Genomic DNA, 26,891 nt, shown 5'->3' on the forward strand with positions numbered 1-26,891 from the left:
AGGGAAAGAAGGCTATGCATTCCAAGGAACCTACAAAATGGGGCAGCCTAGTCGCACCACTTATGACATAAAGCAGGCAATGACTGCTGTCTTAGAGTAGAGTCTCTGAATTGGGACAGAGCCAGTGAAAGCCTGGATCTTAGTCTTAATCCAGGACCATCACAAAAGCAGACATTCTAATTCTGGAATCACCTTCTCAAGTGCTGCAGTCAGGGTATCCATTGATTGAGCATAGATTACAGCATTTTTCATGAAGTCAAGGTCAGTAAACCATTCTTCACCAACAAAGGCTCCTAAGCTGCTGGTTTCCACAATCTTCCCCAACACCCAGTCCATACAAACATTGAACAGTGTAGTAGCCAGAAAACATCCCTGATGAACACCAGTATTTTCTGGGAGATAGCCACAGATTCTGCCCCTGCTCTGGACAGTTAATTGACTTGTGACAAGCTAAATACTAGCACAGAGCTTACTCACTATATATGCTCTCTATCCTTGTAGTGTAGTAGTGGCAGTCATAGCACTATGTTACTTAGCTAGATTATGGTCTCGTTTTAGAAAAGTTTGCCCCATTGCGTGCAAATCAGTATTATTTGGGGATCGTACAAATGCACTGTTATTATCTCGCTGGGTTGTTGCTATCTTGGAAATGAGCCTGTTAAGCATTTTAATAAGTGTTTATCAGGTACTGTCAGACTGCCACCGAGTGAGTGATTTTATTAAATAGATTAACCTTGCACTTACAATGTTACAGATTTGTATGCATTTATCTCCTCATTATCAACATAGTAGCTTTGTTGCACACTTTCAACCCCTCCCATAACCTTTTCTATTAGATATATACTGAATTATTGAAAGAATCTTGTAGAAAATTAGAAGAAGCAGAAGAAAATATGTTTTCAAGTTTGTTTTTTCTCTGCAAACCTTAAGTTATTTATCATTAATAATTATGTTACCAGCTCATACAATCTCTTATATTTCATAAATGCTTTCACAGATGCAACTCTCGAACAGGCGCCATTGAAGGTCTTGCAAACATAAAAATAAACCTATGGTTAAGATCAGTTAAGTGATCCTTCAGTGACAGTGCACCAATAATTTCTAGTAATATTTATTGCCTTTAACTGTGTATTCATAACTGTTGTTTTTTTTGTCTGTGTCTTCTCAATGTGAATAAATGTGGTAAATGGTCTGTATCTGGAATGATTTTCCATCTACTAAAGATGCTGAAACCGCTTTACAGCGATGCCTCTGGTTCACCCATCCAATCACATCAGTGTCAGTGTGGGGCAACACAAGTTGCTAAACTGCACACCAGGACCAACTTGGCGATTTTTGACCTTGGTCATGGGACCTTTGCAATTTTTCATTAATTCTAAACAGGAGGATCCACTGCTTACAAGCCCACCACTTTAACCTCTAGATCATCACCCTCCAAAATTTTAACATCAAACTAATAACATTGGTTGTTCTTAAAGCTTCAATAAAATGTATTCTTTGTCCTCTGTCTTTCTATAACTGTAATCTTTAAATTGCATTGAGTCTTCATGCGTGCAGAACTTGAAAGTGTGATTTAATTCCAAGCACTGTGGTGACACAGGCAGTTAATTAAGCAATAATCACAGTTAAGATATATTGTCTGCTTTGTTCAGCTATTGCATACGGTGTTCCAACTCAGTGGTACAGAAAAAAAAAAAAAAAAAATATATATATATATATATATATAATTATATATATATATATATATATATATATATATATATATATATATATATATATATATATATATATATATATATATATGTACCTCATATCCCCTGGAATGGTGAAGCTTCATCTTCCTGGATGTATTTGATTTGTTTCTTAATCTACTTCAACATTTTATAATGGTTTGGGGAAATATCATCGGAGCTCCACATTTCTGTTTGTTCTCAGGAGTATGGTTATCCTTAATTTTTCATTTTTAAGGGCATTTTTAACACTTGTTAACAAATTTTAAAATGTATTTGTAGGGTTGAGTATCATTTTCAATTCATCAATTCCAAAACTGATTCAGATTCCACATATTCATTCCAGTTATTATCAATTCACTATTTTCATTTTGCAATGGTAAGATAAAAAAAAGGTCAATTTCTTTTTGGTTAAAAAAAATCTAATTCAAGTATTACCCAAACAGCACACGTATGTCTCCCTAACGTTGGCACGACGTATCAAATTCTATTGAGGTGACGTCTCTGTAAGGTCTTTTGCTAATTGGCAATATGTCGCTGAAATGTCTGTATTTGGTTGAGGATGACCATTATATGATGTTTTAACAACTTAACAAAAGCACCATTTCTGGGCTAGATGCTGCAATCTCAAAAATCTGAAAAGCAGAGCCATGATTAAAACAATAAATCCTCCACAGTGTCCGTGAGTGCTGTTGCATTCAGAAATTAACAGTTTATTCCACAGATTAAAGGCTCCATTCCATGTTGGAGGCATGGCTTTCGGGAGGAGGAGGGGGCAATTGATCCAATGTTAATATGGTTTGGTTTAAATCCCTTGATAACCAAGCCACCTAGGATCACCACACATAGTGTAACAAATATCGATAATATATTTACAAATACGTTAAGTAATTTAAAATGCGGTATTTTCATGACAGATATGAGTGATCATCTTCCAGTATTTGAAATTTTTAAAAATACTTTTTGCACTATTGCCCAGGATGAAGGTATAATATTTGTAAGAGATAGATCAACCAAGACAGTGGAAGCATTTAGAGAAGCTCTTAGAATTCAGAAATGGGATTTGGTGTATACTGACAATGTTGATACATCTTACAACATATTTATGAACATACTTGTCAGCCTCTATGACAAACACTGTAAAAAAAGTAAAAAAAAAAGTGTTCAAGCAAAGGAAAAAAGTATCAATAATCCATGGATGACAAATGGGTTGAAAAATGCCTGCAAGAAAAAGAACTTCCTCTATAGAATGTTTCTTAAACTAAGAACAAAAGATGCTGAAACTAGGTATAAAACATATAAAAACAAACTATTAGGAATTATAAGAAGACAAAAGAGGGATTATTACAGCAAATTGTTAGATCAAAATAAAGAAAGCACAAAAGCTACTTGGGGTGTAATAAACACAGTCATGCAAAAAGGCAAGACAACACAGAATATTCCAAATCATTTTATTAAAGATAAAGTTGAAATTAATAGCAAATTAGAAATAGCAAATTAATTCAATCAATCAATCAACTTTTTTCTTATATAGCGCCAAATCACAACAAACAGTTGCCCCAAGGCGCTCCATATTGTAAGGCAAGGCCATACAATAATTATGAAAAACCCCAACCGTCAAAACGACCCCCTATGAGCAAGCACTTGGCCACAGTGGGAAGGAAAAACTCCCTTTTAACAGGAAGAAACCTCCAGCAGAACCAGGCTCAGGGAGGGGCAGTCTTCTGCTGAGACTGGTTGGGGCTGAGGGAAAGAACCAGGAAAAAGACATGCCGTGAAGGGGGGCAGAGATCGATCACTAATGATTAAATGCAGGGTGATGCATACGGAGCAAAAAGAGAAAGAAACAGTGCATCATGGGAACCCCCCCACAGTCTACGTCTAAAGCAGCATAACCAAGGGATGGTCCAGGGTCACCCGATCCAGCCCTAACTATAAGCCTTAGCGAAAGGAAAGTTTTAAGCCTAATCTTAAAAGTATAGAGGGTATCTGTCTCCCTGATCTGAATTGGGAGCTGGTTCCACAGGAGAGGAGCCTGGAAGCTGAAGGCTCTGCCTCCCATTCTACTCTTACAAACCCTAGGAACTACAAGTAAGCCCGCAGTCTGAGAGCGAAGCGCTCTAATGGGGTAATATGGTACTACGAGGTCCCTAAGATAAGATGGGACCTGATTATTCAAAACCTTATAAGTAAGAAGAAGAATTTTAAATTCTATTCTAGAATTAACAGGAAGCCAATGAAGAGAGGCCAATATGGGTGAGATATGCTCTCTCCTTCTAGTCCCCGTCAGTACTCTAGCTGCAGCATTTTGAATTAACTGAAGGCTTTTTAGGGAACTTTTAGGACAACCTGATAATAATGAATTACAATAGTCCAGCCTAGAGGAAATAAGTGCATGAATTAGTTTTTCAGCATCACTCTGAGACAAGACCTTTCTGATTTTAGAGATATTGCGTAAATGCAAAAAGGCAGTCCTACATATTTGTTTAATATGCGCTTTGAATGACATATCCTGATCAAAAATAACTCCAAGATTTCTCACAGTATTACTAGAGATCAGGGAAATGCCATCCAGAGTAACGATCTGGTTAGACACCATGCTTCTAAGATTTGTGGGGCCAAGTACAATAACTTCAGTTTTATCTGAGTTTAAAAGCAGGAAATTAGAGGTCATCCATGTCTTTATGTCTGTAAGACAATCCTGCAGTTTAGCTAATTGGTGTGTATCCTCTGGCTTCATGGATAGATAAAGCTGGGTATCATCTGCGTAACAATGAAAATTTAAGCAATACCGTCTAATAATACTGCCTAAGGGAAGCATGTATAAAGTGAATAAAATTGGTCCTAGCACAGAACCTTGTGGAACTCCATAATTAACTTTAGTCTGTGAAGAAGATTCCCCATTTACATGAACAAACTGTAATCTATTAGACAAATATGATTCAAACCACCGCAGCGCAGTGCCTTTAATACCTATGACATGCTCTAATCTCTGTAATAAAATTTTATGGTCAACAGTATCAAAAGCAGCACTGAGGTCCAACAGAACAAGCACAGAGATAAGTCCACTGTCCGAAGCCATAAGAAGATCATTTGTAACCTTCACTAATGCTGTTTCTGTACTATGATGAATTCTAAAACCTGACTGAACCTCTTCAAATAGACCATTCCTCTGCAGGTGATCAGTTAGCTGTTTTACAACTACCCTCTCAAGAATCTTTGAGAGAAAAGGAAGGTTGGAGATTGGCCTATAATTAGCTAAAATAGCTGGGTCAAGTGATGGCTTTTTAAGTAATGGTTTAATTACTGCCACCTTAAAAGCCTGTGGTACATAGCCAACTAACAAAGATAAGTTGATCATATTTAAGATTGAAGCATTAAATAATGGTAGGACTTCCTTGAGCAGCCTGGCAGGAATGGGGTCTAATAAGCATGTTGATGGTTTGGATGAAGTAACTAATGAAAATAACTCAGACAGAACAATCGGAGAGAAAGAATCTAACCAAATACCGGCATCACTGAAAGCAGCCAAAGATAACGATACATCTTTGGGATGGTTATGAGTAATTTTTTCTCTAATAGTCAAAATTTTGTTAGCAAAGAAAGTCATGAAGTCATTACTAGTTAAAGTTAATGGAATACTCAGCTCAATAGAGCTCTGACTCTTTGTCAGCCTGGCTACAGTGCTGAAAAGAAACCTGGGGTTGTTCTTATTTTCTTCAATTAGTGATGAGTAGAAAGATGTCCTAGCTTTACGGAGGGCTTTTTTATAGAGCAACAAACTCTTTTTCCAGGCTAAGTGAAGATCTTCTAAATTAGTGAGACGCCATTTCCTCTCCAACTTACGGGTTATCTGCTTTAAGCTACGAGTTTGTGAGTTATACCACGGAGTCAGACACTTCTGATTTAAAGCTCTCTTTTTCAGAGGAGCTACAGCATCCAAAGTTGTCTTCAATGAGGATGTAAAACTATTGACGAGATACTCTAACTCCCTTACAGAGTTTAGGTAGCTACTCTGCTCTGTGTTGGTATATGACATTAGAGAACATAAAGAAGGAATCATATCCTTAAACCTAGTTACAGCGCTTTCTGAAAGACTTCTAGTGTAATGAAACTTATTCCCCACTGCAGGGTAGTCCATCAGGGTAAATGTAAATGTTATTAAAAAATGATCAGACAGAAGGGAGTTTTCAGGGAATACTGTTAAGTCTTCTATTTCAGTTCAATAATTATTTTAAAAACATTGGCCCTACCTTGGCCCAACAAATTCGAAATGATAACATTGATCTAGAAACTATAAAAGACAATGTCAACAGTATTGTTCTTGAGAAAATAGAAATGAATGAAATATTAAACATTGTCCAGCAATGTGCAAATAAAAAATCTAATGACTATGCAGATATGAACATGTTGGTAATTAAGAAAATTATAGATGTAATAATTGAACCTTTCACATATATGTCATGCTCTGTGGTTGTTCGGTTTTTCTGCCATGTTTTATGTTAGTATTATTTGGTGATTTTGTCTTCTGTATGTCTTCCCTGTCTCTTGGTGCTGGTTGGTGGGTGTGGCACTGTCTTGACCACACCCACTTCTGGATCCTTCTGCACAGGTGTTTCTGATCAGCTGCTCATCACCTAGGTGTATATAAGTCTCACTGGTTGCACTGGTTATTTGCTCGATCGTTGCGCCTTGTGCCCTCGCTTCTGGCTCTGAGTAGTGTGTTTTCTTCCAAGTCCTGTTTCCACGTTGTGTATCTGACCACCTGCCTGTTTGTACCGACCACGCTTTTGCCTGATGATTCTGCTTTGTTTGCTTGTTTTGGACTGCCTTTTCATGTACCGAATCCCACTGAGTTTCTCAGTAAACGCCTATCTCAACCAGTGCTATTGTGTCGAGTCCTGCATTTGTGTCCAACCGTTCCGGTCTGACGTCGCTGACAGAACGATCGAGCCAACAATGGACACAGTGGACTCATATAGCTTCCAGTCGGCAGTCCGATACCACAGCCGCCAGCTAGCAGAACAGGAGGACCGTCTCACCGAAATGTCCTCCAGTATCAGTGACCTTGCCAAGCGAGAGGACGCTTTCATGACCTCGGTGAGCACCCAGATTGATCAATTAGTTGCTGCTGTTTCACATCAGGCCTCGTCTGTCTCAGCCACCATCGACCAACCACTTCCAGGACCGAGTGCTGCCATGCCGGCAACCATCGCAACTCCCTCTTTCTGCAACCAACTGTCTCGACCTGAGTGTTTCTCCGGGGAATTGGGAAACGTCAAACCATTTCTCACACAATGTGACTTACATTTTGAGTTGATGTCAGCAATGTTCCGTCCGATCGGACGAAGATAGCATTCATAATAACTCACCTAACCGGGCCGGGCGGCAGCGTGGGCTTCCAGCAGATGTGGACCAGGCAATCACCAGCATGTGCATCTCTCCAGGCATTCCAAACCACTCTTCTCCAAGTGTTTCAGCACACGTCACCAGGGCAAGAAGCACCCCATTCCCTGATGCGGCTTCGGCAAGGAAATCGACGTGTCACCGACTATGCTATCAACTTCCACATCCTAGCAGCAAAGAGTGAGTGGAACCCGGCGGCCCTCCAAGACGTATTTTTCCAGGGCCTCTCCGCTCACATCCAGGAACAATTAATTGCCGTCGACATTCTGGAAGACCTGGACGAGCTCATAACGCTCGCAATCCGCACCGACCGTCGACTGGTGCACCAGCCTCGACAAGACACGCACCCATCGGCCCAGTGTATGGAGACGTCTTCAGCTCGTCAAGTCAGATCTTCACCTCCCGGTTCCGGTCTTCCCCACACTCCCTTCGTGGAGCCCATGCACGGCTCACCACCGAGGAGCGGCAGCACTGTAGAGACCAGGGCCTGTGCTTCTACTGTGGGCAGGCAGGGCATGTGGTCACTCATTGCCAATCCAGGGGTGCCCCCCTGCGGCCAAGATCGGATGCATACCATTTAGGGCGGATCAGACAGAGAGATGAATGAAAAACGGCATTTATACTCCTACTGGCCACTACAAGTATTTAGTCATGCCATTTGGTTTAACTAATGCACCTGCCGTTTTCCAAAACTTGGTTAATGACATTCTACGTGAGTTTTTAAACAAGTTTGTATTTGTGTATCTGGATGATATTTTGATCTTTTCCGCCAATGAAGAAACTGTTGGGTATTTTCTCCTCCAAACATTCTTAAAACCTTTTATAAGACAAACAGAGTCAAGAAACACCAGTGAGACAGAAAGTCAAATTAATCACGCGCGGAGTGCAGCCAGGCTGTACACCAAGGCTACACTAAAGTCTGGCCTGTTCTCCCGCTCTTTTTATTAGAGAGGCCCTCATTACATCATAAAACTTGTCCTAAGGGGGGGGGGGACAACGCGAGACAAGTTTCTTCCGTAACATAAACCATACGTCAATAAGTGCAGCGGTAAGGAAAAACATTTCTTTCTTTACGTCTTGTCGTCGGAGGTCAGCACATCTCGTTCGTCTGTTGCAGTTATCAGCTGTTGTGCATCTGCCTGGAGTGTCCTGGTCTTCACACTAAGCATCACATCACAACAGTCAAAACAAACCTTCAGGTCTATTACTCTAGTTCATGACTGACCCGTCATGCTTCACTCCCAGTCGTTAGCGGCTACAAAAACAAGTTGTATAATAATAATAAGTACATCCGCTCTTCATTCCCAGTTCAGATTGACCCCAGCATGCTAAACAGGTTGAATAACACGTACATTCTCAGGGTTAGTGCAAACAGCACAACACCGTTCTCATGAGAAAGAAGACAAAGGTCCAATGTTTAACAGTGATAACATATATATATATATATTATATATGAAATCCTTAACATTTCCCACCTGTTTATCGCCTGTTAAACATATTAGTAGTTATCACCTAACTTAGCACTTCTTTCTTGAGATTTTCACTAAGAGGTTCATCATGGTACGTAAAGCATCTATTCAGTGTTTTGAGCTGCTACTATTTTTTTCAGTTACATTCATGAACAGACCCAATCGATAATTCAGTGTTTCAATCATTATGACATTTTTTTTTTTTTTTTCCCACTCCTATCCAGGGGAACAATGAATGTGCTATTTTATCTCCTACAGACCACAATTTTTGGTCCTTTGGTACATCCGAGCCCCACATGTGATCATGTGGTAACACATCTGGGTATATCGATCTCCTCCGTCTGGTGCTGCCATTCTTCTCGGTGGAGGTCCTTGGCACTACCACATATGTATGGTCAGTCACCTGGGTAGGTGCACACACACCACCCCAATTTGGTGGGAGACTCATGTACAGTCTGGAACCACAAAGCCAATAGATGTCAATCATACACCGGAGTACCATTTACAGGTGGTAGCAAAAAACTTACTAACATAAGCACATGATTCATCCGTTCCCCATGGACAGGAGCCTGTATAATTACATCCCCGTCCAATGTGATTGAAGATAAGTACCATCCACATATTATGTTTTGGTTAGGCTTAAATTATTTGATAAAACATACGTTTGGGTACACAGACGTTTCTTAATTTTACCTACAGTTTTATTCCCTGTCCCGTAAAAGCAAATTGGGAATGGCCGTTGTGATGACAATTTAACGTGATGATATTTTTGCGTTTCCCTTCAGTCTAGTCAATGGAGCAGCACTTGGGCACGCTTGTACGTCCTCTGTTGAAATCCCTATCATATAAGTGGTTGCACTGAGGCAAGTGGTGTTACATCTTATCAGATTTGCTGAGAACTGCTGCCCCCGAAATACAGTTTGATTATGCATCCGTATGATAAGACATTCTGTCACCCTAGCAGGGTACGGTTTAGCCGTCAGAGCTGGGTGTGTTGAGGATATAGGTATTTGCGAATAAACATAACAATTAGTAACGTAATTCCATAGCCAATAAATGAACATATCTGTACCACATATTAGTATGGTATATATGAGGGTGTCCATCTGTCTCATTCACATTATGAATAAACCTCTTCTGACGTTGCTTGCGTTGTTCTCTGGCTCGGTCCACAGTGAGCTGCAATTCTTGGGTCAACCACCAGGCAGGAATCCGAGGAGCACGAAACACACTAAGATCCCAACGCAACCCGGCTGCCCTACCAACAGTCCGGCAGCGGCGGCGCTGAGCACGCCGCTCCGGGGTCTGCTGTAGTTCAGTCATGATTGCTAGGATACAGTGTTGTTAACCACCTCACCTAATAGTGCAAGGATCTCCCTGCTTCACTGGCATTGAGACAATCTATTGCTAATTAAATAGACTCCCTTTGTAGCCAGACTTCCCCTTACACTGTGGAGGCAGCCAACACACGCTGTATCTTACAGTGATGTATCCACGTTGATCTCTCCGCTATCTTTACTGCAGTTGGTGTTGTTAACAGCACTTGGTATAGACCTTCCCAACGAGGACTGGACCAGTTCTTCCTCTTAATCACTCTGATGAACACCCAGTCTCCTGGCTAGACTACTGGAAGGCCGTCCTGTGGAAGATCAAAATTATTCGGCAGTAAATGTGTTTAAGTTATCTCTTTCTGTGTTAATGTCTTTTCATAAAATTTGCTAATGTTTGTTCCTCATCTGCTGTTTTAGTATCCATGTCAAAATTGGTAGTCGATATGGTCGTCCATAAAGTATCTCAAATGGTGTTAACCCTGATGGTGTTGGTGTTATTCTCATATACAATTTTACTAGGTCCAAACATTCAATCCAGGTTCATTTTGTCTCTTCTATACATTTCCTTAATCTTATTTTTATGTGCCCTTTGTCCTTTCCACTAATCCTGCACTGTGTGGATGATAAGCACAATGATTTTTTGAGATTGACCTGTAGCGCTTCTCCTACGTATTGCACTATTGTATTAACAAAATGCGCTCCATTATCTGAATAGACTGTTTCTGGTATTCCAAATCGTGGAATGATGTCTTTGCACAATGCCTTAGCCACTGTAAGTGCATCTGCATGTTTTGTAGGGAACAATTCTACCCATTTTGAGAAGGCATCAATTATGACTAAACAAAATTCCTTCCCTTCATGTTTACTCAGCTGTATATAATCCATATGAATCACTTGAAAGGGATATTGTGGTGTTGGAAATTTGCCTCTTTGGGGTCTCAAATTGCCTTGTGAGTTGTGTTTTGCACATATCATGCATGCTCTACAATGCTGTTTTGCATATGCATCGAACCCATAGAGACAAAAAATAGATTGCAATTGCGATATCATACCCCCTGATGAGACATGCGTCACGCCATGGCTCATAATAGCTGCCCATTTAAACATATTTTTTGGCAATATGGGTTTCTTTTGTGGTCATACGTACAAATCATTTGCATACGTAGCCCCTTTAGTTATCCACATTTGTTTTTCTCTGTCAGTTGCCTGCTGTTGCATGTCAGCAAGCAGTGTATGACCTAAATGCAAATCTGGAGTGGTTTCCTGTACAACAAAAATAGAAGAAGCTGCTGCTGCCTCTTTTGCTGCTCTGTCAGCAAAATCATTTCCTTTTGAAATACTGTCAGAGCCTTTGGTGTGAGCCGCACATTTGCATATAGCAATTTGTTTAGGCAATTTCACAGCCTTCAGTAGTGCAGTTAGGAGTGTGGCATGAGTCACTGGCTTTCCAGATGATGTCACCATTCCACGCTCTTCCCACAGTTTTGCAAACACATGCACTGTGCTAAAAGCGCACTGGCTGTCTGTATAAATTGTTACAGCCGTACCTTTAAACAGATAGCAAGCTGCAGTTAAAGCAACTAATTCAGCTGCTTGTGCTGAAAATGAGGATGGCAATGAAGCAGAATCCAATACTTCTGAATTTGTGACAACAGCATATCCAGATTGTGTTTGTCCGTAAGCGTTTTTAGTGGAAGAACCATCCACGTACACAATTGTACTGTTTGGGATGGGTGTGTCCTGGAGGTCTGGGCGTGCTTTCGTACAGACCGTAGCTACATCAAGACAATTGTGCGGCTCACCATCCTCAGGTAAAGGTATCAATGTGGATGGATTCAATGTTGTACAGCGCTCTACCGTAAGATGTGGTTGTGATAATAGCAAGGACATACACGAAAGATGTCTTGCTGGGGACAAAAGGCTTATGTTTGTCTGCAACAGAAGTGCAGAAACTGCATGTGGAACTTTCAGTGTCAACTGATGGAATAGAACAACATTACTGCTACTTTGAACAGCCATAGAGGCTGCAATAACAGCTTGTACGCATGGTGGTAGAGCACTTGCCACTGCATCCAATTTAGATGAGTAGTAGGCAACTGGCCTTAATTTTGAGCCATACACTTGTACCAAAACACTAGTCATGAACTTATTCTTACAATCAACTGTTTGAATGAATGGTTTACTATAATCTGGTAGTGCCAAAACTGTGGATGACACTAATGTTTGTTTTACTTTTACAAAAGCTTCCTCAGCATCTTTGTTCCATTCCAACACGGTTGACATTGAAATATCATCCTTGTACATCAAATCAGAAAGTGGACTAGTCAATTCTGCATAGCAGGGAATCCATGCCCTGCAGTAATTAGTCAGTCCAAGAAATGACATCATCTGCTTTTTGGTTTGTGGTTTTGGAGCGTGTAAAATTGCTTCCTTCCTGTCAGACAGGATCGTGCGCCCTGTGGCTGATAATTCATGTCCTAAATATTTTACTTTATCCCTACACAACTGAACTTTGTTTTACTCACTTTGTGGCCATTGTCAAATAAGAAACATAATAATGCTACTGTGTCAGTTATGCAGTTTTCTCGTGTGTCAGAGGCAATCAAAATGTCATCAACATACACCAATAGTTGGCTATCTGCCGGTGGAACGAAATTGGCTAAACATGCTGACATGACTTGAGAATAAATAGTTGGACTCTCTGCGTAACCCTGCGGTAATCTGGTGAATGTATATCGTTGTCCTTTAAAGGTAAAAGCAAACCGGAATTGACTATCTGGGTGTACTGGCACAGAGAAAAATGCATTACTTATGTCAATTACTGAGAAACTATTAGAATTTTGTCTCAGCGAATTTAACAAGGTGTGTGGATCTGGAACACATGGTGCTCTTTTAATCACAGCAGCATTTACTGCCTGCAGATCTTGAATCATTCTCCACCCCACTGAGGGCGGAGCCTTTTTTACAGGAAATATGGGTGTGTTACATGGTGAATCTGGACATGGCACTATTACTCCTGCTGTTAATAAATTCTCTATTACTGGCCTGATTCCTTCAATTGCATCAGGTTTCAATGGATACTGTCTTACACATGGTCTGTATTCTGTTTTTGGTCTTATAACTACAGGTTGTGCATTTTTTATCAGTCCTACGTCTGAAGGACCTGTTGTCCACAATCCTGATGGTACAGAAGAGAGAAGATCATCCTCTTCAGGACTCAACTGAAACACTCAGGATTGTGAAGTGGACACATCAATGTGTGTTCCAGCTGTCAGCACCAATGGGACATTAACTGGCACTTTATACAATTTAGTTGATGGACTGAACTCCGTTCGTGGTCCAACTCTGCTCCAATCAGTAGCTGACAAAGCTGTTATGACTGTCAGTCCCAATTCTTGCCATTCTGTCAAATATGGCTTACAAAGTGACACATGCAAAGGCATACCTGTGAATCTCAATTTTAAAATGTCTTCAGTGGCACCTGTCACTGTTATGACAGCTGTTGAGTTGCCATCATGAATCAAATCGGTCATTGTCAGCTTCACAGGTGAAACGTTTTTCAATTTGTTTTCATAGTCACCATCCGGACCTGGAGGATCTTTATGCCACATTGTGACATGCAGGTCAGGTGGTGACATCTTTTGTTCAGGATTTTTTAGTAGGGCTGTCGCTTGCAAGACGACATCTTTACCCCATCCTGCAGCATCTTCTTCTGAAATGTCAAATGTATAGTAATAGTGGAATGTGGGGTCATCGCTTTCTTCTCTTACCATGTTAACGCCTCCTGTGCGTTCAACAACTAATTTCCCTTGTTCCACAATTATGGACAAGCCCAATGCAGTCAATCCGTCTCATCCTAAAAGGTTAACTGGACATTGTGGCATGTTCAACACTGACATAGTACATGTCAGGCCAAATGGATCTGTCAACGTTATTGGTTTAGTGATAGGGACGTCTGATGTTTGTCCATTTGCAGAGCGAACCCTAAAGATTTCGTAGCTTAATTGATGGACAGGTATGTTATCATTACATGTGGTTCTACATGCTCCTGTATCACAAAGGAATGTCACTGGTCGTCCATTTACCAACAAAGTCACTTCTGGTTTTGGTACCGGATTTCCCAGTAAGGCACACAGATCCATATCACAATCAGACTGCCTATCTGATGTGGAATCATGGATTATGGATTCTAGTCATTGTGGATACTGTGGCTGCGGAGGATTATTCCGTTGTGGAATTCCTCCTGCTGCTCCCTCAGCAGGTGGATTCGGACAATTTCTATACATATGTCCCTCTCTCCCACAGTTCCAACAAATCAGGGGACCACGTGGTGGCCCTCCCTGTCTGTGCTGCTGTTGTGGTTGCCATGGTCCTTGACGTTGTGGCTGTCCACCTTGTCTATTTTGCCATGGCTTTTGGGGGCGTTTGCACTGCTTCTGCTGTCTTAAGTTACCCTGTTGGTAACATATTTCATCATCTCCGTGTGCTACATACACTCCTTTGTTGCTGTTCCCTGTCTTTTTCTGCTTTAAGACTCCTTCTGCATGACAGCAGTGTGTATGTGTTTCTTCCAATGTGCCTGTAGGCAATCCAATCCAATGTTTCTGTATCCAAGCTTTTATATCCTTATTGGAATGTTGGATCAGAGCGTTTTTCAATTGTTGTTCATACACTGGTGTTCCTGGCAATATGCCACTATGGACCCTAAGTACACTCTCAAATCTGCATCTAAACTCTGTCCATGGTTCTCCTTCTTTCTGTGTTGTCCTGGTAATTTCAGTGTAATTTATTTTTTGGTCCTAACACACCTTTTGCTCGTGTAATCATAGCTTCCACTCTTGTTTTCAAGACTAGATCATCATGTGGCAACGGTACGCCATCCTGGTCTGCAGGATTCCAGTCTCCGTGTATCTGACTCCATTTAGGGCCACATGCTTTCATCCACACCTGTTGGACTTCAGGTCCATTAAGGTGGCAAGAATTTCTAATGTTTTCTATATCCTGCATAAATCCCTCAATATCGACATGTGGTGATGGTATCATGTCGACTGCTGCTTTGATATCATCAGCATTCCATGTTCGATATACAAGCATGGTTGATCGATGTCCTGCTGTTCCTGCACGAGGATTTGGTACTTCTATCATAGGATAGGCACCTCCCTGGTCACTGTGTTCCACCATGGGAGGGGCTGTGGGCACTTTCGCTTGACTGCGTGTTTGTGTTTTTTCTGTTTTTTCTGGTTTTTCACTTTTTACCTCTGGCCTGTTCTCCCGCTCTTTTTATTAGAGAGGCCCTCATTACATCATAAAACTTGTCCTAAGGGGGGGGGACAACGCGAGACAAGTTTCTTCCCATAACATAAACACATACGTCAATAAGTGCAGCTGTAAGGAAAAACAGTTTCTTTCTTTTACTCTTATCGTCGGAGGTCAGCACATCTCGTTCGTCTGTTGCAGTTATCAGCTGTTGTGCGTCTGCCTGGAGTGTCCTGGTCTTCACACTAAGCATCACATCACAACAGTCAAAACAACCTTCAGGTCTATTACTCCCAGTTCATGACTGACCCCGTCATGCTTCACTCCCAGTCGTTAGCGGCTACAAAAACAAGTTGTATAATAATAATAAGTACATCCAGCTCTTCATTCCCAGTTCAGATTGACCCCAGCATGCTAAAACAAGGTTGAATAACACGTACATTCTCAGGGTTAGTGCAAACAGCACAACACCATTCTCATGAGAAAGAAGACAAAGGTCCAAATGTTTAACAGTGATAACATATATATATATATATGAAATCCTTAACAGAAACACACACACAGCATGTGCGCATGGTTCTCGAGACACTGTTAAGGAACCAGTTGTTTGCAAAAAGTGAAAAATCTGAATTCTACAAATCCTCAATCTCGTTTTTGGGGTTTGTAATTGCTCCCGGTAAAATCCAAATGGATTCTGGAAAAATAGCTGCGGTTTGTGATTGGGCAACCCCTAAGAGATGTAAGGAAGTTCAAAGATTGTTAGGCTTTGCGAATTTTTACTGTAAGTTCATTCGAAATTTCAGCACTATTGCTGCTCCATTGCATAGAGTCACCTCATCCCTCCAGACCTTTCACTGGTCACCAGAGTGTGATGAGGCATTTCACTGCAGCCCCAGTTCTACTCCTCCCTGACCCTGCCCGACAGTTCGTGGTCGAGGTAGATGCCTCCAATGTTGGTGTCGGCGCGGTTCTGTCCCAGATTAATCCAGCGGATGGTAAGTTACATCCCTGTGCATATTTGTCCAGGAAATTGTCTCCGGCCGAACGAAATTACCACATCGGTGACCGCGAATTGTTGGTGGTGAAGGTGGCCTTGGAAGAGTGGCGCCATTGGCTGGAAGGGGTACAAGTATCATTTTTAGTGTGGACCGATCATAAGAACCTTCAATACTTGCGTTCGGCCAAACGACTCAGTTCTCGCCAAGCCAGATGGTCAGTCTTTTTCAGCCGCTTTAACTTCGCCCTGTCTTACCGTCTCGGTTCAAAGAATGGCAAACCGGATGCTCTTTCTCGACGTGAAGACCCGTCAGAAGCACAGTACCGGTACAATCTTGCCCGCAGCGTGCTTCATCTCTGCAATCACCTGGGACATCGAGACTAGAGTACGGTCTGCCACACATCACGTCCCCACACCTCCCGATTGTCCACCAGGAAAAATGTACGTGCCAAACTCACTACGGGGGGAGGTCATTCGTTGGGGGTATGAAAGTCGTTTTGCTTGCCATCCAGGGATAAGGAACACCGCACGTATAATCCAGGAGCGGTTTTGGTGGCCTCGGCTGCTTTCTGACGTGAAGGATTACATCAGGGCATGTCAAATGTGTGCCATGTATAAATCATCCACCCAACCACCTTCCGGTAAACTCCACCCATTACCCATTCCGACACGACCATGGTCACACATTTCAGTGGATTTTGTTACAGGCTTACCGCCATCTCGGGGTAACACAGTCATACTTACTGTTGTCGATAGACTTTCCAAGATGGCACATTTTGTGCCACTTCCTAAGTTACCATCTGCCAAAGAAACTGCCAAAGCATTATTAGGCCACGTTTTTAGATTGCATGGGTTCCCTCAAGACATTGTTTCTGACCGAGGACCACAGTTTATTTCTCAGTTTTGGAAAGAGTTTTGTCGTTTGCTGGGGGTCTCTTCCAGTCTCACTTCCGGTTACCATCCACAGGCAAACGGACAGTCAGAGAGAGTCAATCAGGAGTTGGAAAAGGGTCTGCAGATCCTCGCCTCGCAGCACCCAGCCTCCTGGTCCTCCCAGCTAGTTTGGATTGAACTTGCTCATAATTGTTTGCCCTCTACATCCAGGGGCTACTCCCGGTTCCACGTGACTCATGGTTATCAACCTCCTCTGTTTTCTTCTGCAGCCTTGACTTCCCGTGTGCCTTCGGCTTTGTCCCTCATCCTCCGCTATCGGAGGATGAGGGACGGGCTCGCCCGATGGGCCCGCTCCCAGGTCCGTCGGGCTTTGCTGCGAGCATCAGCGGCTTACAAGGTGGCAGCGGACAAGAAGAGGTCACAAGCCCCAGATTATTGCCCTGGACAACGTGTCTGGCTCTCAACACACCACCTGCCCATCCATGGTCAGCTGAGGAAGCGCGCTCCTAGGTTTGTTGGTCCTTTTCCCATCATGAAAGTTATAAACCCAGTTTCTGTCCGCCTTCAGTTGCCCAGGTCATTGAGGATACACCCCACCTTCCACGTCAGCCAGGTGAAGCCTGTCCACACAAGTCCGTTGTGCCCTCCGGCCGTTCCCCCGCCGTCCGCCCGGTTTGTGGGTGGCGGGCCAGCCTTTTCAGTGCGCCGCCTCTTGGGGTCTCGGCGGCGTGGGAGGGGGGTGCAGTACCTGGTGGATTGGGAGGGTTATGGGCTGGAGGAGTGTTCGTGGGTCCCCTCACATTTCATCCTGGATCCGGACTTGATTAGGGACTTCCATGCTCGACATCCTGGTTCACCTGGGCCGTCAGGTGCCGGCCGTTAGGTGGGGGGTCCTGTCATGCTCTGTGGTTGTTCGGTTCTTCTGCCATGTTTTATGTTAGTATTATTTGGTGATTTTGTCTTCTGTATGTCTTCCCTGTCTCTTGGTGCCGGCTGGTGGGTGTGGCACTGTCTTGACCACACCCACTTCTGGATCCCTCTGCACAGGTGTTTCTGATCAGCTGCTCATCACCTAGGTGTATATAAGTCTCACTGGTTGCACTGGTTATTCGTTCGATTGTTGCACCTTGTGCCCTCGCTTCTGGCTCTGAGTAGTGTGTTTTCTTCCAAGTCCTGTTTCCACGTTGTGTATCTGACCACCTGCCTGTTTGTACCGACCACGCTTTTGTCTGATGATTCTGCTTTGTTTGCTTGTTTTGGACAGCCTTTTCGTGTACTGAATCCCACTGAGTTTCTCAGTAAACGCCTATCTCAACCAGTGCTATTGTGTCGAGCCCTGCATTTGTGTCCAACCGTTCCTGTCTGACGTCGCTGATTATATATATGCAATTTATCATTTAGTAAAGGGGTATTTCCACACTGCATGAAAATAGCTAAAATAATTCCACTTTATAAAAAAGGAAGGTCACTCGGGAGGAGCTCGGAGTCGAGCTGCTGCTCCTCCACGTTGAAAGGAGTCAGTTGAGGTGGCTCGGGCATCTTTTCCGGATGCCCCCTGGACGCCTCGCTGGAGAGGTGTTCCGGGCACGTCCCACTGGGAGGAGGCCCCGGGGAAGACCCAGGACATGCTGGAGGGACTACATCTCTCGGCTGGCTTGGGAACGCCTTGGGGTTCCCCCGGAGGAGCTGGGGGAGGTGTGTGTGGATCGGGAGGTCTGGGCAGCTTTGCTTGAGCTGCTGCCCCCGCGACCCGACTCCGGATAAAGCGGAAGAAAATGGATGGATGGATGGATGGATGGATAAAAAAGGAAATAAACATGAATTCACAAATTATAGACCTATATCTCTTCTACCACAGTTATCAAAGATTTTAGAGAAATTATTTGTAGTAAGACTTACTAAATTTATCAGTAAATATAATGTTTTAACGAACAGTCAACATGGATTTCGCCCAAATTATTCAACTGTTACAGCAATCATGGAATTAACGGAAGAAATTGCAAATGCCTTTGAGAAAAAACAGTATTTAGTAAATATATTTGTCGACCTTCAAAAAGCTTTTGACACACTGAACCATAAAATATTATTGAAAAAACTATACAAGTATGGTATTTGGGGTGTGGCACACCAGTAGGTTGCAAGTTATTTAAAAGATAGACAACAGTATGTTGAAATAAATAACATTAAATTAAAATACTATAATATAGTTTGTGGAGTGCCACAAGGTATCGGTCCTTGGACCCATACTTTTCCTAATTTATGTATATGATATTTGTGCAGTGTCTCCATTATTAAAGATAATATTATTTGCAGATGACACAACTATATTTTTTTTCTGGTGAAAATATTAAAGATGTTTTTGGAATTGTGAAAGAATTAAAAAAAAATATTAACATGGTTTAATTCAAATCGTTTGTCTGTAAATATAGACAAGACAAAATTTATGATTTTTTGCAGTAGAAAAAAAGATATAGATGTGTCATTATTTACTGAAGGATGACAGATCGAAAGAGCACATGAAGTAAAGTTTTTGGGTGTTACTTTAGATGAACATTTGACCTGGAAATCACATATTGACTATGTGAAAATTAAGGTAGCACAAATAATAGCTGTATTACATAAGGTTAAACACTTTCTAAATAAGGATGCCTTGCTTATGTTGTATAACTCACTGATTGTTCCATATCTGACCTACTGTACTGAAGTTTTGGGAAGTGCTTATAAAACTTACATTAATCCAGGTTTTATTTTACAGAAAAGAGCTGTAAGAATAGTGAGTGGAAGTGGATACAGAAGTCCAACAAACCCAATTTTTATACAGTTGAAAATCTTGAAATTTACTGAATTTGTAGAAATGAATATTTTAAAAACTATGTACAAAGCTCATTTAAAAAGAATTACCTATTAATCTACAAAATAGATTTACCAAAAGAGAAAGTAAATATGAATTGAAAGGAACTGAAGTTTTCGTAAAACCCAGGTATAGAACTACAACTAAAGGAAAGTGTATTTCAGTCAGAGGTGTTGGTTTATGGAACAGTCTTGAAGATGCAATAAAAATTTCTAAGTCAATGCATGTGTTTAAAAAGAACTTAAAATTGTCTATGTTGAAAAAATATGACATTTAAGAGTAGTGTTTTGCTCTGTGCTATGCGTTATGAGTATTGTGTCTTAAAAAAGCCATATGGCTGTTAAGGTTTGATGGAACTGTTATATTTTCTTGTGTATGATGGGGGCAGATGTTATAAGTTATTACTTGTTTCTGCTCCTTTTCATTCATGGTAACTTGGTAATTGGATTTACTCTTGTGTTTTTGTTTTATTTTATGAATGAAATAAAGAGAATGAGAATGAATAAATGAATGTTTTTACATTTAACATTATTTATGACCTATGCATAACATAAAATGATAGGAAATATAACATTAAATTACAAAGTATGGCATTTAGATCATATTTAACTTAAACTGCCATAAATTGTGGCTCTTACAAGTAGATTACAAAAACTGCAAATCATGAATTGGTTTAATTTATTCTGCTTCGCATAAACCCGGCCCGACCCTCTTAGTAAATATCCACTTATGAAGACATTTGCAGCTACTACCACACCTACTACTATGAATAATAATCATAAATGTAATTTTAACAACTAACACATTCAATCAGTATGACACAGAGTGTCCTACAATTCTGTGTCAAGTGAAATTGATGAAAAGTGTAGGCTGACTTAACTTTGGAAATAAATAAATAAATAAAATGGAAATAGTATCTTTTATTAAATGTTATTTTTATATGGCAGAGAAAGGGCAGCACGGTGGATTAGTGGTTGGCACTGTTGCCTCACACACCTTCACAAGAAGGTGGTCGGTTTGATTCCCACCTGTGGCCTTTCTCTGTGGAGTTTGCATGTTCTCCCCGTGTTTGTGTGGGTTCCCTCCGGGTGCTACGGCTTGCTCCCACATCCAGAAACATGCAGGTTAGGTAAACTGGAAACTTTAAATTGTCCATAGGTTTTAATGTGTTTGTCTCTGTATGTGGCCCTGCGACAGACTGGCATCCTGTGCTATGACTCCTGGGATAAGTTCCAGCCCCCCCCACTCCCACGACTCTTAATTAGAGTAAGTGAGTATAGAAGATGGATGGATGAGAAAATGATCTCGTCCAAGTCCTTCCAGCTTGGGAGCTTCTGCAAGACAGAAAAAAAGCAGTGAGCACACCCAAAACATGTCCAAAGTCACTTCATGGCCACAACATATTTCTTTTTGACCATTTTGGTGAGACTGCGAGAATGTCCTGCCCTGTCCTGACTCTGGCGGAGCCAGTTCCGGACTGCTGCCTCAACATCTGCCTCAGTGGCATTCTCCAGGGCAGCATTTTTCAGTACAGAGGCTAAAGCGAAGACATAAAGACAGAGACACTTCATCAAAATTGAATATTTTGCTGGATCACTTCTAATTAAGGCACAAACATTCATCTGGTTCATTAGCAAGTGTTTGAGTTCAGTGCTGAATATTAAAATTGTGTTACACTTACACAGCAGTATCTAGTGGATGGGGTGTTTCTTGAAGCTGTTTGGTCACCTCTCTCACACCAGTGAGAAATCCCATTTTTGCATCCCTGAAGGGTACCACACCACATACCCCTGAAATGAGACACACTCATACACACCTATCGTAAAATATAACATATTGCAGATGAACTGTGTACATCCACAAAGTAATCATCGTCACATTGCCTATTGCAAAGGCTCTTCACACACCTTAAATACAGCAAAGTACAATATCACCATGCTTCACCACACTGGCTTATGTATTTTTTTTTAATAAATCATTATTTTGCTTAAACCAAACAATCTGTGTTGTCTCCCAGTTATGTCTTGATCTCTTTGAGCCAAGGGGTCTTGACACTACAAAGCATGACTCAACCAATCAAAATTACTTTGGAACATCACTTTCACCCTCCTGTCTGTACTTACTTGAATAATTAAATAATTACTATTACTACTAATAATTACTAATAATTACTTAAATAATTTCAGTCTTGCTGTCCTATTGTATAGCACTGAAGGGACATACCGCACGTTATTGAACCGTGCTGTCCTGCAGCGCACTCTGGTCAAAAAGCTCCAGATCCTGGAGAGAAGCAATGGGGAGGGTAATGTTGAGGTCCTCTTCATCAGGATCTTGGCTGTGGGGAGTGGTGGACTTCTGCAGCACTGTCATGATGTTGTCCACCTTAAGCTGGAGTTCTCCAAGTTGCTCGAAAATGAGCCTTTCAACAGCTGTAAAAACAATAATTAACTACTTATAAGACAGTAGTTTACTGACATCATCAAAAAGATGCGGCCAAATGTACCTGCACAGTTAGCAGGGGCAGCACGGCTGGCAGAAAAGATCTTAGACCTACAAATAGCAAAAACAGAAATGAGTTAACCAGAATAAGATAATAAATGAAGCTGTTATGCTCCTGCTTTTGTTATGAAATTAAAACATCACAGCCATAATAATAAAACAGATGTTAACTACATCATAGAGGAACCCCACTCCAGAGTGTGTGAGCGACAGCCCTGATTGGTTTGCATGTTGTGACTGCTTCCACGTGGTTCTCCCTCTCACTCATTTTTTATGTGCATGTATCCACATACCCGTGTGAGTGTGTGCCGGTGTGACACAGCCTTGATTGTTTTACATGTCCTTACTGTTGTGGTTAGAGGTCCGGACAGGACCAGACCATTACAGGTGATAGACTCAAATGCAAGGGAGCAAGAACCAGAACACGTTGTGAATGAAAAGAGTTTTATTTACAATAATAAATAACTTAGGTGCTGAGCTGGAGGAAATCTGCTGAACCAAGACCGGGCTCACATATAATGGTGGAAGTTCAGGAGCCGCAGTGCACACAGGGCTAGACTTGGGAGTCTGACAATGAGCTGGAACCGGAGCCAGGTGGGACACAGAGTGTTGAGGACGAGGAACTAGGTGGATGGAGGAGAACAGAGGTGAGTGATTGCACTCGTAACACTGGAAGCCTATAACCGCAAACAATTTGCTTGTAGGCTTAAGTCAGGAACGTTCACAGTTCATGAATTGTCCTCAGGGATCAGAGGTCAGCTGCTGTGCATCTTGAGACACAGTTCCAATTAAGCTGGACCTGACTTTAGAAATGACTTGGAAAGTTCTTAGTGGTTCTGCATCAGACCTCATACAGTTCTTGGAAAACAGTTCTTAGAATTAGTTCTTGGTACTAGTTCTTAGAAACAGTTCTTGAATACAGTTCTTGGAAACAGTTGTTGGTCATGCATAGTCACAAACAGGAGCAGTGTGAGAATGGGATCACAGACATGCAGGAACTTAGCTGAACGTGGCAGAGCGATGTGCTCTGTGGCTGAGAGCAGATGAATTCCAAAGTGACGTCGTGCAGAAGGTCACATGGGAGCCAGGAGCATGCAGCATAGAAGCCACACAGGAAAGCGTCTGGAAACACCAAAACATCAACGAGCTGTAATACGGGAATTATGGCTTTTAATACCTAGTGGTGCTGTGACATGTTTTGTTTTTCGGTGCCGTTTAACTTGTATGTTTGTTTTATTTTTGTGAATTCTTGTTCTTTGATTTTATTCTAAAGCACTTTGGACACTGTCTGGCTGCTGTAAAAAGCTATAGAAATAAATGTTGATTGACTGACTGATTGAAAGTGCTGGTGTCCTCTGGTTCAGAAACACACCTGCAGCAGACAAACACAGAGGGTCTTCTTTAAAAATTCTGCATTTTACTGCCATGACAGAATAATTAAAGTATTTTCAGGCGTAATTTCCCAAATAAGGATGCATTATGTGGATATGTTTTTATAAGAGTGATGATGTATCCGACTGAAACAACATAACATTAAGACTTTATATTTACTGAGTGTGTGAATGGTTTTAATATTTGAAATAGTCTGAACTGTTTGCATGAGGACTGTAGCTTTCCCATTACCTGCTGAGCCAATCACTGCACAGCAGAGGGTTAGCACCTCTCTTTTGTAACTGGTCCATAATTTTGGGACCCCAGCCTATGAGTGCTGAAAATGTGGTACAGTGCGGGTCTTTATTTTGGTAGCCATTCCTAAGTCTGGATGTGAAAATGCAAAAAATAGTGTGCCTATAAAAAAATAGTGTGTCATCATAATTTAATGTGACCCTACATCTAAGTGTTACACAGTCATGTTTTTTGATGCGTCACACTGCGCGACGTTTGCGCAAAGCTTATTGAAAGTAATCGGTTTTCGAGCGACACGTGCCACATCTGTGCACACGGTGTGAAAACCCTTAACCTTGAGTGACAGGCCATGTGATTACGTGCATCAAATAAATAAATAAATAGATTGATTTGTCTCGTGAATCCCAAAATATGTCTACATCCTCTCCGACAATGGGCGGGACCTCGTCATTCAGCAAACCCAGCTTACGCTGAGTAGTTATTGGTAGCTAGGTAGGACATTGTCTCGCCAGAATCACAGAATGGCTTACTGAGAACAGCCTGCAGTTGAATTCTAATAAGACTGAGACTTTGATTGTAGCTCCAGATAGTGCTATGTCTGTCATTAAGCATCACCTTGGTAATTTGAGCTGCTCTGTTAAAGGCAGCCTGCTTAACCTGGGTGTCATTTTTGATGGAGGGATGTCTTTGGAACATCACACTAGGCAGCTCGTTAAGAATTGTTTATTCCAAATTCTGAACATTTCCAAATTACACAAAATGGTGACTTTTAAGGAGCTACAGATGATTGTACATGCATTTGTTTCTTCGCAACATGCTTCTTGTAACAGTCTCTTCACATGCCTCAATAAGAAAGAGCTGGCCCACCTGCAGGTAGTGCAAAACTCTGCCGCTCGACTTCTTACACGCACCCACAGGAGAACTCATATTACTCCTATCCTCAAGTCTCTACAATGACTCCCTGATATTTACAGGATAAATTAGAAAATCCTAGTGCTGACCTTTAGAGCTTTACATGGGCAGGCACCGGAATACATTAAGAACCTGATCTAACCTTATGTTTCCAGCAGGAGCTTGAGGTCTTCCAATCAGAACCTGCTGATGGTTCCCTGTACTTGTTTCAAAACTCAAGGGGACAGATCCATTAAAGATGTGGCACCTCACCTCTGGTATGAGCTTCCCTGTTCCCTTCACTCTCTGGATTCTGTGGATGCTTTTAGACAGCAACTAAAGACATATTTTTTTAAGCTGGCATTTTAGTTTCAATTACTTGACTGTTTTTATATTTGTATGCATTGTTTTTAATTGTTTATGTATATTATGTGAAGCACTTTGTGACCGTGGTCTGAGAAAAGTGCTATATAAATAAAGCTTGCTTACTTACTTACTTACTTACATTGAAATTAAATTACAACCCCAATTCCAATGAAGTTGGGATGTTGTGTAAAATGTAAATAAAAACAGAATGCAATGATTTGTGAATCCTCTTCAACGTATATTCAATTGAATACACAACAAAGACAAGATATTTAATGTTCAAACTGATAAACTTTATTGTTTTTGTGCAAATATTTGCTCATTTTGAAATGGATGCCTGCAACATGTTTCAAAAAAGCTGGGACAGTGGTATGTTTACCACTGTGTTACATAACCTTTCCTTCTAACAACACTCAATAAGCATTTGGGAACTGAGGACACTAATTGTCGAAGCTTTGTAGGTGGAATTCTTTCCCATTCTTGCTTGATGTACGACTTCAGTTGTTCAACAGTCTGGGGTCTCCATTGTCGTATTTTGTGCTTCATAATGCGCCACACATTTTCACTGGGCAACATGTCTCTCTGCAGGCAGGCCAGTCTAGTACCTGCACTCTTTTACTACAAAGCCACGCTCTTGTAACACATGCAGAATGTGGCTTGGCATTGTCTTGCTGAAATAAGCAGGAACGTCCCTGAAAAAGACATTGCTTGGATGGCAGCATGTGTTGCTCCAAAACCTGGATGTACCTTTCAGCATTGATGGTGCCATCACAGATGTGTTAGTTGCCCATGCCATGGGCAACTAACACACCCCCATACTATCACAGATGCTGGCTTTTGAACTTTGTGCTGGTAACAGTTTGGATGTTTTTTCTTTTTTGATTTCCAAAAACAGTTTGAAATGTGGACTCATCAGACCACAGCACACTTTTCCACTTTGCGTCTGCCCATTTCAAATGAGCTTGGGCCCAGAGAAGGCGGCGGCGTTTCTCAATATTGTTGATGTATGGCTTTTGCTTTGCATGGTAGAGTTTTAACTTGCATTTGTACATGTAGTGACGAACTGTGTTATCTGACAATGGTTTTTTGAAGTGTTCCTGAGCCCACGTGGTAAGATCCTTTACACAATGATGTCAGTTTTTAATGCAGTGCCACCTGAGGGATCAAAGATCACGAGGCTCAATGTTGGTTTCATCCTTCTGCTTATGTGTAGAAAGTTCTCCAGATTCTCTCAGTGTTCTGATTATACTATGGACTGTAGATGATGGAATCACTAAATTCCTTGCAATTGAATGTTGAGAAACATTGTTCTTTAAACTGTTGGATTATTTTTTCACGCAGATGTTCACAAAGTGGTGATCCTCCCCCCATCTTTGCTTGTGAACGACTGAGCCTTTTGGGGATGCTCCTTTTATACCCAATCATGACACTCACCTGTTTCCAGTTAACCTGTTAAATGTGGAATGTTCCAAACAGGTGTTCTTTGAGCATTCATCAACTTTCCCTGTCTTTTGTTGCCCTGTCCCAGCTTTTTTGAAATGTGTTGCAGGCATCCATTTCAAAATGAGCAAATAT

General features: G+C 41.5%; 1 protein-coding gene and 1 long non-coding RNA gene across 2 annotated transcripts in view; one reads left to right on the plus strand and one right to left on the minus strand.

The window, feature by feature from the left end:
* LOC117518100 (neuronal growth regulator 1-like) overlaps positions 1-26,891 on the plus strand; it is a 469,907-nt gene that overhangs the window by 169,710 nt on the left and 273,306 nt on the right. The window lies entirely within an intron of this gene.
* On the minus strand, positions 12,797-25,321 carry LOC117518716. Its single transcript, XR_004563048.1, has 3 exons — positions 24,967-25,321; positions 21,719-21,724; positions 12,797-12,808 (listed from the first exon to the last, which is right to left on the minus strand). It is a non-coding gene; the product is annotated as an uncharacterized LOC117518716 (long non-coding RNA).

The sequence above is a fragment of the Thalassophryne amazonica genome, chromosome 10 (assembly GCF_902500255.1).
Source record: "Thalassophryne amazonica chromosome 10, fThaAma1.1, whole genome shotgun sequence".
Lineage (NCBI taxonomy): Eukaryota > Metazoa > Chordata > Actinopteri > Batrachoidiformes > Batrachoididae > Thalassophryne > Thalassophryne amazonica.